The sequence below is a fragment of the Cavia porcellus genome, unplaced genomic scaffold (assembly GCF_034190915.1).
Source record: "Cavia porcellus strain 051 isolate PalLab524CR breed Dunkin Hartley unplaced genomic scaffold, mCavPor4.1 scaffold_14, whole genome shotgun sequence".
Lineage (NCBI taxonomy): Eukaryota > Metazoa > Chordata > Mammalia > Rodentia > Caviidae > Cavia > Cavia porcellus.
Genome location: NW_026947497.1, coordinates 5,650,453 through 5,661,911, shown reverse-complemented (window position 1 = coordinate 5,661,911; position 11,459 = coordinate 5,650,453). Strand labels below are relative to the sequence as shown.

General features: G+C 48.9%; 1 long non-coding RNA gene across 1 annotated transcript; it reads right to left on the bottom strand.

Moving 5' to 3' along the window:
• Positions 1–7,520: 7,520 nt before the first annotated feature.
• LOC134470373 (uncharacterized) lies at positions 7,521–11,009 on the bottom strand. Its single transcript, XR_010039223.1, has 3 exons — positions 10,829–11,009; positions 8,598–8,828; positions 7,521–7,728 (listed from the first exon to the last, which is right to left on the bottom strand). It is a non-coding gene; the product is annotated as an uncharacterized LOC134470373 (long non-coding RNA).
• Positions 11,010–11,459: the final 450 nt, after the last annotated feature.

The following is an 11,459-nucleotide window of genomic DNA, read 5'->3' as shown; positions in this document are numbered from 1 at the left end:
CACCGCTGCCCTCTGCCCCTCTTCCAGCACGGACAGTGCCTGCAGGGTTCCCGGCTCCTCTCGCAGTTACTTCCATATTCTGACTTACAAGTTGGAAAACTCCCAAGGCCTTCTGCCATGGCAGACGGGGTGCTGATCCCTGCAGGGGCAGGGGGGACCGGAGTGACCAGCGGGAGTCCTCGCTGCCCCAGGCGGCCAGTCCCCGGCATCTCTCCCAGTGAGGGCGGAGGGCTGGGCAGGAAACTGACCCTGCAGCCTGTGGCCTCCGGCCCTGTTGGAAGAAGTAGCTGGAAACACTCAAAGTTAAACATTAACATGGTGAGAGCAGCGTTGTTCCAGCTATTAAAGGAGTGAGCCGTAGAGAAAAGTGTTTCCAGCAAACGTGCTAATAAAAGGGAAATTTAAAAATGTGCCTCCTGAAAACTTAGGTGGGAGGAAGATTAACACAGGAGCAAAACTAGGTAAAACAGATGCCTGCATCCCAACAGAGCTCCCAGGATTACAAGGAAAGGGCTTCGTTACAGAGCTAGACACCTGGGTGACCTTTATGAATTCTTGCTGGTGTTCCATTATTATGAATATAACAAATTTAAAATAACCAAAAGTGATGGATTTATAGAGAGGGATGGTTTTGCTTGAACTACAATAGAAAACATTTTAATCTAAGTTGTGCACATATTGAATCAAAAGTAGCCCAAATCGAGATTCTATGAGCTTAAAACTGTGCGGTCTTGAACCCCAGGACCAGCACTGGCAGCATCAGGCATAGGGATGGGCCCCCTTAGTTAGCTGCTCTCTGCAAAGGGAGGTAAATAGCTCGGCTCTCAAGCTCTCAAGCTGAGCCATTGAGAAATCCTTGAGTAATGGGACTCATGGCTAGAAGGAAGAGAACAGAATTCGTCAGTTTCTACTAGGAAACAGTCCATGAAGAGAAACAATAAGGATGGTCTAGCGGTGATAAATTGTGCATAGAAAATTGGCCAATAACAAAAAAAGGTTACCTCTTGGGAGGAGGTGAATGGGATATAAATGTGTTCTGCAAAAGCAATTAGAATTGGAGTCCTTGAAAGAAAGCCAACTGGGCCAGGCAGAGGAAGTTCTCCTTCCCCAGGCTTAACGATGAAAACATGGAAGCTCCATGCCTGTGCCCAGTGAATAATTGTTTTGAAATCTTAAACCTAGGAAGGCCCCATAATGACTTCTGGAAATCACAAAGCTTCTAGCTTGGTTGACTGAGATGGCTTTAGCAGACAACAAAGCATGTGGAAAATTTCAGATCAAATTAATCTAGTGGGGAAGAGCATAAACTCTGGAGTTCCACAGACTTGGGCTTGAATTCCACTTAGTATGATTGGATGATTGTACACAATGTGCTCGTCAATAAAGTGGGGGGTCAGAAGACTTTCTTGGAGACCACCGAGTTGCAGTGTATTGAATGTGAGGGAATTGGCTTCGTCTACTCAAGGCAGAAAGGAGAAATAATGATGTGCTACAGATATCGGATGAACCCGCAAGGATAGAGCATGGGGAGCTTCAGAAGTCAGGATTCCAGGATGTAAGATAATGGGGTTTGCAGACAGCCAGGTTCTGGAGAGCTCCAGCCTTTTGTCTCTGCAAAGGCTCGGAAAGGAATCCAGCGTGACCCCTCCACCAGGACATTTGTTAATTCTCATATCTACCCCAGAGTAAATTCCAACCAATAGGAATTTCACTAGTTCTCCTGAGGCCTGCAAAGTCTCCCTCTGCTCCAATGAACGGTACCCTGACAGGCGAGGCCTGGGTCACCCTGAAAGTCACCCACTTCCTGGAGTGAAATAGGAAAGGCTGTGGGTGAGAATAAAGGGTAAATGGCAGGATCTCCCCAACAGAATCTTGCCTGGAGGTGAGGATGGCGTGAGATAATGTATGAGAAGGGTCTAGAACATGAGACGCGGAGCTCCACAGTGAGGTCTTTGGGACAACAGCGACAGGCAAAGGCCGTAAATTCTCACCTGCTTACCTTTGAAGCCATACTTTGCTGCACCTGTCATCAGAGAAGGACGCTGGCAGGCCCAGCTGTCAGGGGGTGGCTAGGACAGTGCCCTTCTGGACCAAAGCAGCCCGTGCAGAGGAGCCTGTCCAGTGGGTCCCGCAGCTGGTTTCCACAGCCTGCAGATGCTGACCCCTACTCCCACTGTGCTGCCCACAGCGCTGGCTAGCCGGGGTACCCAAGTGTGTGGCGATTTGAAAGCTGCCCAGCAGGATGACCGAAGTAGTTGGATATTTTCCTTGGATTTAAATAGAGGCGCTCGATCACTGACTGACTTTATTTTTTACTGTATTCAATTGTTTTCTCCTCCTCCGTTGACTTGATGACTAGAAGCAAGGGAGGGCGCACATGAAAGGCCCTCGTTTAACACTGAAATCACATTCACTCTCTTCCAAACACTGCTGGGGATGGAGCTCAGGGCCTATGCACGCACACAGGGCCAGCAATCCTACGTATGCTGAATGATGCTCCATCCGCACCTGGCTCCAAGCTCCTCTGCCCTTGCTCTGAGAAACTACACAAGCAGAAGGAAGCCAGCTCAGCTAAACCCAAGCCCCTGCCCAAAAGGAGCTGTCCCCTGCCTGCTAAGCTGGGCAAGTTTTAGAATTGAAGCACTTGCCCTGGTTAAGGGGCCTTCAGGCTGCAGTAAACAGGGCTGTGCTGCTGGTGCTGTGGTGCCCAGAGGCAGTGGTGTCCATAGGAAAACGATTATCCCAAGAAACTGACAGATTAGCTGGGCAGCACTTGGGGAGGCTGAGACAGGAGGATTGCTGTGAGCTGGGGGCCAGCCTGAACTGCACAGTGAAACCCTGTCTCAAAGAGATAAATAAATAAATAAATAAAATGGAGATTGTGTACTAGGTAACTTTTTAAAAAGCTCACAAAACACACACACTGGAAAGTTGCTCTTTGGGTCATTTTGTTAATATACCAAATTTTTAGGTCTGTGGGAACACAAGACCTAAAATACAAATAAAGCAAAATAAGTTAACTTCTCTCTGAAAGAGGGTTTGATGATTTCAGACTTGTGGGAGACGTTACCTAATGTATTTCCTTCTCTTCTCACATGCGGTTTTCCAGACTTTACTCTTCGGGGCTCACTTCTACTTTAGTCGAAGGTCAATACTGGTTTTGGAAGTGCAGACCCGAGGCCATCATTGGGAAGGTCCTAGAAGCCGGGAGGCCAGGTGGGGAGGAGGAAAGCGCCTCCTGCTCCAACGGGGCAGAAGTCCCGCCTTGGCCTGGCTCACAAGGATACCCTGGAGGCGGCTCCCTGATGCAGGGGTGCGTGCTGGTCCCGGGTTGCCTTGGTTTATAGCTGGTGCCCCCCACTATCTTTTAGACGTCTCCACCCGGAAAACCCACTGTCTAGCATTCCACATATCACATTCCTGGTTGGGTTTTTCTTCCAAGATCATCCACTTCCCCTGATGGACGGTTCTCGCCGCCCTCCTGTGTGGGCCCAGGCCCCAGGACTGTTCTCGGCATTTCCTCTCCTACTGGCCTCTGGGGCCAGCTTTGCTGAGTCAGTCAACAATGCCTGCTAGTGAATCTTTCAGATTTTGTGGTTGGTTCTATTCCTAAATTCCCTTTAAAATTCATATCTTTTTAGTCTTTTCTCCTCAAATATAAATGATAATCAATTTTCTAAAAGTGAGTCATTTTATATGAAGTGGATATTTCATACAAAAACTAAAACTGCATATAGTACATAGAGTGGTACACATCTGTAACCCCAGCACTTTGGGAGGCAACTGAACAGACCATGTCTCAGAATAATAAATAAAAATGCCAGAGGATACAACTCAGTGTGAAGGCCTGTGTCCACTCCCCAGCATATTAAACAAACAGCAATATTAGAAATGTACATTTACGTAATCAAACTAAAAATAGCATCAGCTTATAGAGAAAGGAACATCGGAAGTTTTCCCCATGAAAACTAATGTTGCTGACAGTGGCCCAGTGAGGGATCCAGCCTTCTCTCCTGTGTGATGCCAGCGCATGTCAGGATGTCCTTGCAGCGGAGATGTGGCCCAAGGCTCATTTTGTCATTGCAGGTGACAACCTTTACTTTTATACCAAAGCTAAAAACTCCAACGTTCATGAATCACAGCCATGTTAGGTGACATTTTGTAGACATGCAAACTTAAAAAGGTTAAAAACAAAACACGGGGGGGAGGGGGGCTGGGGATTTAGCTCAGCGGCATAAGCGCCTGCCTAGCAAGTGCGAGCTGATGAATTTGATCCCCAGCACCAAAAATCAAAGCAAAACAAAACAACCCTCACAGTGGCTGAGAAACTACTGGAGCTGTATCCCGCTGTGAAATTTCACTGCCAGCTAAAGACCCCAAAACTGTCCGGCAGTAGAAGCCAGTTACCCTGAAAATGACGCACAAACAGGTTTTCTGAAACAATTGGGAATTTTTCATTGTTTTTCTGAAAATACAAGGAAATCTGTAATTCTCCAGGGATGAAACTGTCTGTGGATTTCTTTGCAGGGCTAAGGGCAGGTGAGGCAAGCTGGACTTCACGTCGCCCAGCCCTTCCAGCATCATGCTGATGATCCCTCGCATGTGCCTTTTGATGCCCACACATGGTTTCACATATTCAATGTACTGTGAAAGATCCTACTTAGAAGATATTTGGCCTGAAGTGGGAGATTCACTGCTATTAAATGACAGCCAGCTGATGGGATGCCTGCGTGGATTTCGGTGACACTGTGTCCTGAGCCTAAACACCGTCTGTACAGGAGACACAACACAGCTGCTGAGGAGCCTGATTTCATCACCTCCTCCGGGGAAGCCCGGAGCAGGGTGCTCCGGGGCAGTGAGCCGCCACCCTGTGCGTCAGAAAGCGGTGCTGCTTCACAGTCTTCACCTGTCCCAGCACACAGAGCACAAACGCGTCACTTTGTTTCTTATGAAATACGGATCCAGTTGGGGATACGGCTCAGCTGCACGGTGCCTGCCTGCAAGCACAAGGTCCTGAGTTCGATTCCCAATTGGGAAAGAAAGAAAGAAAGAAAGAAAGAAAGAAAGAAAGAAAGAAAGATCTGTAAGGAACCCACTGAGTGCAACCCACACATATGTGGCACTAAGTGTCATATTGGGCGTCTGCACACTGCAGCCAGGTGCTCCAGGGAAAGAGGGGCCCGTGCCATAGAGTGAGTCGCCCTAGTGCGGACACCACCAATCTGGCTGTGCAGCTGGCCTCTGGTAACAGAGCGGGGCTGCCTGCGTCCTCCGTCGACATGGCCTTTGGCATGCAAGGGCAGGGGAGCCTGCACACTGTTTGAGCACCTGTGCTCCCCAGGCTCAGCCTCTCGTCTTTTAGCTCGTTCCACCCTAATCCTCCTCATGTTTTAAAAACTTCGAGACAGAGTCTTGCTAAGTGTCTCAGCCTATGCTCAAACTAGCCGTCCTCCTGACGGCCTCCCGAGTGGCTGGAACTGCTAGCGAGTGACAGAACACCCAGCTTCTGTGCTTCCTCTGAGTCCTCCTGCAACACTTCAGGCGTGCGATGAGTGAGACTGCCCTTCATTTCCTCTCCCGCCCCTGTGGTGCCGTGGTGTGCACTGTATGCCTTGGGCACAGTGTCTGTCTTACCATGATCTGATTCTCATGTCTTTCCCTCGATGCTAGCACAGGGGTTGAAGTTACAAGAGACGTCTATGTGTTACTCATTTTCGTGGAGGAGCGTTCGGCACAGGGTCCCTACCAGGCTCCATGATCTTGCACACAAGCTCCATCTGCACGTTTTCTTCTCCTCGAGTATTCATTTCTGGCCGCCACCTTCTCAGTAAGACTCCATCCTTTGTCAGGAGAGTTTCCCACAGTGCTGCTAGCATTGGTTGAATCACTGGAGCACCTATGGGTTTTTCCATAATTCCACAGGATCACATGTGTAGCGCAGGGTGTGGATTGGTTTGAGATTTGTGCCCTCAGTTTTTCTAACCAGTTTGCTTCCCAGAGAGAAAGGCAGAGCTACTGGGAAGCTGGAGGCCTGCAGGGATGGACCAGAATTACATGCCCACTCCATAGAGCTGGGCTTGCTCAACCCAGGACAGCAGTTCCCCTCAACCCCCATAACGAGGACACATTGCCATGCCAGACAGAGCTAGAGGTCTCTTACCTGGAGAGCAACTGGGCACTGAGCCCGTCCCCACTAGGGCCACAGAGGCAGGAGCACTTTTCCCTCTCCCCATCTGTCATACAACTTCCCCTCTTCCCGCACTCACCAGTGACCCGAGTCCCAGTGGGCTCTTCTGCTGCCTGCTGTCTTTCCTATGATGCCTGGGCCTTGGTACCTCTCCTTCCCTGTCACCTGCTGTTGTCAGGCACCTGCGGTGTGGCTCGTGCAATGTTAGGTCTAACACACACACAAAGATACACACACACACACCGGTCCACACTGCTGGGTGCAGAGACAGGCTGGGACCTTGGGGACAGCACCCATGTGGCTCTGCTGATGCTGCTGCCACCTGCGGGCCATGACTGCCAGGACAGGGCTGAGGCGGGGAGAGTCAGCCCTTCGGCTGTCCACTGTCACTGCACTCAGTGGTGGTCAGCACATCACGCTGGCCCAGGCAGAAAGGCCACGTCTTATATCCAATGAGCAGGTCACAGCCCCCAGCAGCAGGAGCCTGGTGGGCTGGGGGCTGACTGCACAGGCTTCCCCTGGCTGAGCCTGGAGGTGGCTGCCGACAGAGCCGCAGCCCCAGCTTCTGCTGAGGGTGCAGGAAGCTGCTGGCGCCAAAATGACCTTCATTAACCCCTGATTTGGAGAGCAGTTTCCCGCTCACCACATTAGCACGAGGACTGGGGGAGAAGCCTGGAGAGAGGGAGACAGCACAGGGCCAGGTAAGCCTTTCCTCTGCCTGGGCTTTTTTTCCCCTTTTCCTTTCCTTTCCTTTTGGTTTCTTTTCTTTAGCTTAAAATAAAATTGCAACTGTTTGAGCTTCAGAAACACACAAGAGAGAGGAAACATGAGCAAGAAAGGCCACTCTGTATTCTTTCAAACTAATCTAGCAAGTTGAGCAGTGAGATTGCTTTGGCGATGTTTCTTTAAAACATAGTAGCGGGGAAGCGCACTCTTCTACCACAGCTGTAAGCAATTTCTGTGATCTCTCTAACCCTTGGTAGAGATTTCATAAAAATCCAACAAAATAAACCACGATGAGTGACCAGGTCAAGTGAATGCGTAGACTAAGAAACGAGCGTTGTGGCTTCTGAACCTGACCCAGAATTTGGGTCCTAGGAAGGGCGATGTGTGATCATGGAATTGATCTACCGAGATTTTGCTAGGTTTTGCAAGATATACAAAAGGAAACTAAGGGGGGAAAAGTCATATATTGGGCAAGGTGACACACATCTGTGACTCCAGCATTTGGGCGGCTGAGCCGGGGGATCTCCCACAGCGAATTCAGGGTTAGCCTGAAATGCACAGTGAGACCCTGAACAAAACAAAACAAAACAAAACAAAACAAAACAGCTCATGTGATTCCTATGTCAAGTTTACTGTATATTTGTGATGACACATCCCCAAATTGAAAGCCAGCAGGGAACACGGTTCGTGCAGCCCAGGTAAATGTCATCCTGTGGACAGGACAGCTACGTCAATCTTTTGCCATTTCATTTGCAAACTTTTCAGCCACTTTATTCTTCATCGACACCCCGTTGTCTTTACAGCATTGAATGCCACTGTGGAGAATAAAAGGATTTGCTTAAACTATTTCAGGCAGGAAGTCCTTCCTCTTCAGCCACATTTGCGAGCCATCTGTTCATGTGCCCCACCCGCAGGAACCAGCTCTGAGACCTGCTTTGTGCAGGCGCCTGGCCCGTGTCCCCGTCCTCCTGTTGCCCTGTGCCCCATCTCTCCTGCATCACTCTTCTTAATAACGTGAAACAAAGACCAAAGTGGGTGGCGATCACGATGTCCCTTTCTGACCCCCCACTTTCCAAGACGGAGGCAAGGCCACCTGGTGAGGTTCCCCATTTGCTCTTAATCACATGTCTACCTTCTGCGTGATGACTGGCCCTTAGACGTCACTCCTTCCAGAAGGCAAACATGAAAAGCTTTCTGTCCAGACTTACACAATTTTCACTGAAGTCAACTAAACACCCAGCTGAAATCTATCATTTCTGAGGAAAATTAAGAGCAGAAATCATTAATGTCGTGGAGCAAATGTAGATGTGCACAGAAAAGCATCTACGAAGCTGAGCTCCTCACAGAGGCTGACTCTACTTTGACGGTGCATTTGCTTGGCTCCCCTTTAGCTTCTGAAGCCCCGCTCTGCGCCTGAACCCTTGCAGGTTTCTCAGAAGCCACTTCTGGTGACTGGTGGCCACCACTGCACAACTCCCCCTGGGCTGCTGGGCCTTCCTCCTGCTCCTGATCCAGCAGCCCCGAGAGCCCTGGGAGACTGGCTGATCTCCAAAGGCTCCAGGTGCCACAGGCAGGGTGCTAGGGAGGTCCCGCCCCCGAGCACAGCCCCCAACCGTCCATACCCCACCCAGGGCCTGGACGCTGGACCAGGGCCGCAGCAGGTGGAATCAAAGCCGTTAATCACCTGACTTGAGGTAGGGTGAGGAGCCCAAGGGCTGGGCCCTTAAAAGTGGCAGAGGCAGCGGGGGAAAGAAGTCGCTCTGCTCTCAGTAGCTCGGTGCACCGGGCTGCACTTGGCCCCTGGACTCGGGGAGCAGATTCTGCAGACCTGGATGGGCAGGAGCACGGGTGAGTCCGCAGAGTTTCCAGAAGGATGAGCAGTGCGGCTGACAGTTTGACTTTGGCCGTGGGACCTCTGACATACAGGAAGTGTAAGATAATCAGCGCGTGCTATTTTACGTCATAAAATCTGCTGTAATTTGTTGCAGTAGCAATAACGAGTCAATGCACGTGGTGACACCAGAGCTGCCACGTCCAGGATGCAACTAGAGAATCACTAACTGACCTATTGTAAGTCTCCTGAAAAAGCTGAATCTTTTTAATTTTATTTTTGTGTGTATGTGGCATTGGCAATTGAACCCAAGGTTGTGCTGCATCCCAGCACTTTTTATTTTTATTTGGAGACACGTTCTCACCAGATTGCTAAATTTCCCAGGCTGGGGGCTGGGGATTTAGCTCAGCGGCATAAGCGCCTTCCTTGCAAGCAGGCAGTCGTGAGTTCGATCCCTGGTACCGATAAAAAGGAAAAAGACAAAAAAAAAAAAAAATTGCCCAGGCTGGGCTCAAGCTTGTGATCTTCTTGCCTCAGTCTCCCAGAGTGCCGGATTATGGGCATGCACCCCCTCATGCAGCTTGAATTGTTTTCTTAATTTTCATTTTCTGAAGCAGAGAAACAAAAGTGAATGTTGTTATTATTCAAAAAAACATGTAAAATGCTTGAATGGTATTTAGCACCTACTGAGCATGCAGTCAGTAGTAATTATGGTAACATCATTGACTAAAAATTCAGCATTCCTGACAGTGTACTAATTATTTACTATGCATTTTCTCAATTAATCCTCAATAATTCTCTGAGGCAGGCACTACCAGTGGTTTTGTGTTTGCAACCAAAACTCAGAGGAAGCTTGTCCAGAGACAGGAAGTTAGTGAAAAATAACGTTGAGTGGTGAACTGGCGGCGTGGCTTGAGACCTGACCCCTCTTTCTCTGTTGCTTGTTGTACGGTAGGGTCTTACTTTGTTCCCCAGTGATCCCCCTGCTCTCCTCCTCTGGTGTAGCTCAGGGTACAGCTGTGGCAGGCCCGGCACATTCAGCTGAACCCAAACTCTTAACTGTTGTTACAGATTATATGGAATCTCATACAAAATTATTCATGATCTTATTTGCCCTTGAGTTAAGCATGGCTCATGGGTTTTCAAGATAATGTAATGCAAGAAATAGATCTTTGTCTTTCCCAAATTGCTAACAAAGAAGCCTAGTCATCAATTCAACCCACGTCTATTGAACACATACTCTACGCAAGTCACTGTGCTAGGATTGAGCTGCATATTTGTGAACTACCTCGGCCTTGCTGAATTTATAAAATCAGCAGCCACTAAAATCCTTAACAATGTAACACTGGGGAGACTGTCTTAAGAGGCTCAGAACTAGGTGGCTTGCTACAGTCGTTGTTGTTTGACATGATCCTTGCCGTACTAGAAAGCCACTGGACAAATTTAGCAAGTCAAAATATAAGCTATCCAGGTATTTTTGAACAAGACTTTTAAATGCCAATAATCTAAATACTGTGTTGGGAAGTCCTTGAACTAACAGGTTTTCTTTTTATTCCTCTATTTGATCTAGTTACTCTGCATGCAACAAAATAAAAGACTAAGGAACTGGGCATAATCCCAGTGCTCTGAGAGGCTGAGGCAGGAGGTTTAGAAGTCCAAGGCCAGCCTGGACTGAGTGAAAACTTGTCTCAAAATTTTAAAGTAAATAAAAGGCTGGGAATGTAGTTCAGTGAGACGGTCTTAGATTTAATTCCCCAGTACTACCAAAAAGTAAAAAAAGATTAAAGACATATGATTAAAGATAATATGACTGTTATTTGCAACTAATCAGCAGGAAAACTTAGGACCAATGTAAGTTTAATTAAATGGTAGTTTATATAATTACACGGGTCAGTGGCTTTTACATCTAATCACTAGTTAGAAAACAATCAGCAATCAACTAAAAATTTAGAAAATGAATTTACTAAGGAAGGTGGAAAGTGGTAAGAAAATCACAAAATGTGAGCACTGTGGAAAGACTTAAAGAGCAGTGTGTGCCCCTGTGCTGAGCTCAGATCTCAGTTCCCCGTAAGTGGTCTCCTTACCACAGTCTTAAAGTCCGAGTGTCCTTAATTAGAGCACTTTGCAGAAAGTGTAAGTGTGATGTGCAGCCGTAAAGGTGGAGTGCAGGACGTGGGGCAGGCGGGCGGCCTGCATTTGGCTCGGGAGCTCTGCCACTTGGGTGGATCCAGCCCAGCAGTCGTTTGTGTGACCTTGTGGAGTAGGGTGCGGCCGCCCAGGGTGGGCAGGACAACGGCTCTGGGCTGTGTGCCCTGTTCCTGGTTAAATGAGGAAGAGATTGAGCGTGCACCAAGGCGGCCACCAGCATTTCAGGGAGCTCAGCTTCGCTCACGTGGAACGGCAGAGGCCAGGACACACAGGCCTCTACCCAGAAGGTTTTGATTTCACTTTAGGAAAAATAAAATACACACCTAAGGAAAAAAAAAAAATACTTAAACGGGGTAGGAAAGGGAGCTTCAGGGCATCTGCTGCCCGGGCTCTGGGGCTGGGCACCACCGTGGGTGCACATCTTATGCTGGTCCTGCTGTGACTGCCTGGGCTCCCTGGGGTCTCCAGTCAGGTCACGGACCCAGCCCTGCCTGCTGTCTCGGTACCCTCCTCTTCCAATTCCAGAACCTTCCTTAGGCTTCCCTCCACCCTTTACAACCCTCCCCT